Source organism: Triticum aestivum, chromosome 6B, assembly GCF_018294505.1.
Source record: "Triticum aestivum cultivar Chinese Spring chromosome 6B, IWGSC CS RefSeq v2.1, whole genome shotgun sequence".
NCBI lineage: Eukaryota > Viridiplantae > Streptophyta > Magnoliopsida > Poales > Poaceae > Triticum > Triticum aestivum.
In genome coordinates, this window is record NC_057810.1 from 23,783,703 (window position 1) to 23,787,339 (window position 3,637).

Here is a 3,637-nt window from a genome sequence, read left to right on the forward strand (position 1 = left end):
GTAATTCGGTTTTTTGGTTAACCGAACCGATATATTTCGGTTAATATGGTTCGGTGTCTAAATTTTGTGTACTTATTTCGGTGGCAATTTCTTCAAAACCGAAATTTAAGAAAACCAAATAAACCGAACCATATTAACCATAAAAACCGAATGCCCAGCCCTACCTAGTTCTTTTCTTTCTTTGTCACATCTCACATCATTTGTCAACTCAATTTTCTTCGTTTCTTTTTTTATCACATCGCCCCTTATCCTTGGCTTATTGATTCCCAAGTTTGATCCTTGATTCATAGAGAACTCAAAGACGTATATAAACTGGGATGATTGCATCTAACAAATCAAAGTGAGACTATTTAATAGGTAATACAACCTTCACTTCTAAACACAAACACCGAGGTAGCTCAATTGGATGTAACAAACTTACCATACGAGGAGGTCTTTGGTTTAATTTCTCATGGGAACAATTTTTTTTGGCTTTTTCTGCCTTGGGCTGGCTTGACTGGGCCCCACAACATGTGCATACACCAAAAGACAATATTTTCGCCTCCTCTTACTTAAATGGGCTAGGTTAAGTGGGTCGACTTCGTAGCAATTTTTCTTTTGAGTTGCTTCAGAAAGAATTTTAGTATCATCGCGGACAGTACATTCTTAACGGCTTCTCGTGTCGGACAAAAGTAAGCCTAGACGATGGATGAAAGAAAAAAAATCGGAGAAATGCACCTTACTTTATTAATAGGTATAGATAACGATGTAAGGAATATTTGGTAGATCCTCAACTCCTTCCATTGCTCATTGTCAATTCATCGCACTACAAAACATTATTGCTTGTTACATCACACACCCTATGATACTTGGAACATGTTTCTTATTCAACACTTCCATCGGCACATACAAAGTCTGGGGAATACGAAACAAAAGGCTTTGTGAAAGCTCTCCTTGTGCTCCTTGCGGCATGCATGAACACATAGATCATACTTGCATACTAAAGTAAAATAGGTCACACTATAGCGCTCGCATATCATCTCTGCTTCCGAACCTATGAAATAACCACACAATTTTGTGTACAAAAGGAAATTCAGATCCTATGATGTTCCACAAAAGAACAAGATAAAAAGTAGTGGCATGGAGGACGAATTTCACACAATATTAAAAAAAGGTATAAAAAGCTTTGAGGAAGTTCCTTCTTATTCATATGAAATTTTCGGGCAATGCTTACCAGAAACTAAAACTGGCATGAGCAGGAACAGGCATAACAAGCCTGTCAGCTTGACATCTCCCATATGTCTCCACGAATGAACAATCCCAAAAGCAACTAAGAGGGCATGAAATTGATGCACATGAAAATAGGCTACACCCTATCTTATAGACTGGAAAGATTAGACCTAAAAAAGTCAAAGAAATGATTGTGTGATCCTATCTAGAAGATATGCATGTTGCAATTCTGATATTCTAGCTCGAAGATGTGGCTGTACCTGCATGGATGCCATTATGAAAGAAGATATGAACCACCGAATTGTGGAGTATAATAAAGTAGGCATTTATCTCCTATATGCATGAAAGCCATTCTAAAAGAACATACGAACCACCAAATTTTTGGAGTATAATATTGTAGACATTTAGTTTCTACATGCATGCTGCAATGTTGATATTCTATCGACATGTGGCTCTATATGCATGAAAGCCATTCTGAAAGAAGATATGAACCACCAAATATATGGAGTATAATAGTGTAGACACTTAACTCCTACATGCATGCTGCAATTCTGATATTCAATTGATGTGCGGTTCTACCTGCACGAAAGCCATTCTGAGAGAAGATGTGAACAACCAAAATTGGTGTTTATAATGTAGACATCTAATTTCTACATATTAAAGTTGTTTGCACATGTTCATATGGATTTCTAACATACTCAGATAGTAACCACATGATTTTTACCATATGTTTGTAGGAAATATGCCCTACAGGAAATAATATTTTATCATTATATTTCTGTTTTCATAATTAAAAGTTTATATTGTATGCTATAACTGCTATGATCCCAGAATATGTGATAAAGTGGAAAACACATATGTACTTGTCAAATAATAAATGGTAAGATTAGGTTCCTAGTCTTTCCTCTAAGACCGGCTCAAGTCTTTGAACTTAACTGTCAAAACTAAATTTTACTTTCAAAATTGAATTTTACCGATAAAACTGAATTTTACTATCAAAACTGATCTCAGTAGTACAAGAGAAGCACTGCACTAGTAGTTTAGGCCATTCAAGCACTAGTAGCAGAGAAGCAGTGATCCAAATCAGTAGCCTCTCGAGCAGGGTATGAACTAGCAGAGAGCAGAAGGAGCAGCAACTCATGTAGCAACAGCGCCCGGAGCAGCACCTTGAGCGAGAGCTAGTGCAGAGCTGTAGTAGGTCATGTAGAAGCAGTAGCGTGAGCGAGAGCAAGAGCAGAGCAACAGCACAAACAAGATCATGAGAAGAGCAGCAATGTGATTGATTGCAAGAGCAGAGCAGTAGCGCGATCGAGAGCCGAAGCAGTAGCAACGCGAGCAATAGATAGGGCAGAAACACCAGCGCCTATTGGTGTGGACGTCGGTGCCGAGGGAGCAACGCCATGTGGGAGAGACGTCGTGGAGGAAGTGGATGGTGATGCCACCATTGGTGGAGTTGCGCCATGGCGGCCCAGGATCGAGCATCGGCAATGCCATGAGACGGAATCTGGGAGAAAATGCAGTGATGAGTGTAGAACCTTTTTGGTGGCACCTAGTAGGCCTCAGCTTTATCCGAGGAATCGGCGAGGGTGGCGGTTCCGGTGGGGCAGGTGAAGACGACATTGTGGGAATGGAGGTAGCATGATAGACGAGGCGAACATTGGGGTAGCTCCTTGGAGGTGGAGGACGGGGCAGCTGAACCGGCAGGACGACGAGATCAACAACAGATCCTCATTCGGTGTGGTGAACGAGTGATGTCTAGCTATTGTGGTGGATGACATCATCGGGGAAGAGGCTCTGGCTGGCAGTTTTCAGGTGGTGGATGACAGAGGGTGGGGATTCATGGGTTTTGGTGGCCTCAGTGTACGAATGGGGGTGACAGAGGGATTGGGAGGGGAACCATGGTTAGGGACGCGCTTGTCCGAAATATGGGGTAAGTTATGAAAATACACCCAACCGTTTTGATCATGGGACACCAAGGTGGCATATTTGGTTGTGAGATAGAAGGGGGATTTCTCGTGTCGAGGTGCCACGACCGACTTCAGAGGAGGATGGAGTTTTCGCGCTGATATGTCTCCAGCGTATCTAGAATTTATGAAGTATTCATGGCATATTTATATGAATTCCATATGGTTTTGGTGCACCTTTATATAATTTTGATGGATTAACCTTTTTAGCCAGTGCCCAGTGTGAGTTCTTGTCTTTTGGTTATTTTTGGTCTGTAGAAAAATGAAGTCCAAATGCCACAAAAAATTTACGGTGATTTCTTTGGACCAGAAGAGACCCTCGGAACCCAAGAGTTGGACCAAACAAAGTCCAGGGAGCCACCAGCTCGTGGGGCGCGCCCACCCCCCAGGGCGTGGTGTGTGAGCTTGTGGCTCTCTCGCGAAGCTTCCTGGCGTAAGTCCAATGCTGAAAAATCCTATAAATA

The 3,637-nt window shown here is 41.8% G+C and overlaps 1 long non-coding RNA gene across 1 annotated transcript; it reads right to left on the reverse strand.

The window, feature by feature from the left end:
- Positions 1-748: 748 nt before the first annotated feature.
- Positions 749-1,420, reverse strand: LOC123133220 (uncharacterized). The gene is made up of 2 exons (XR_006465194.1): positions 1,214-1,420; positions 749-1,033 (listed from the first exon to the last, which is right to left on the reverse strand). It is a non-coding gene; the product is annotated as an uncharacterized lncRNA (long non-coding RNA).
- Between the last annotated feature and the right edge of the window lie 2,217 nt (positions 1,421-3,637).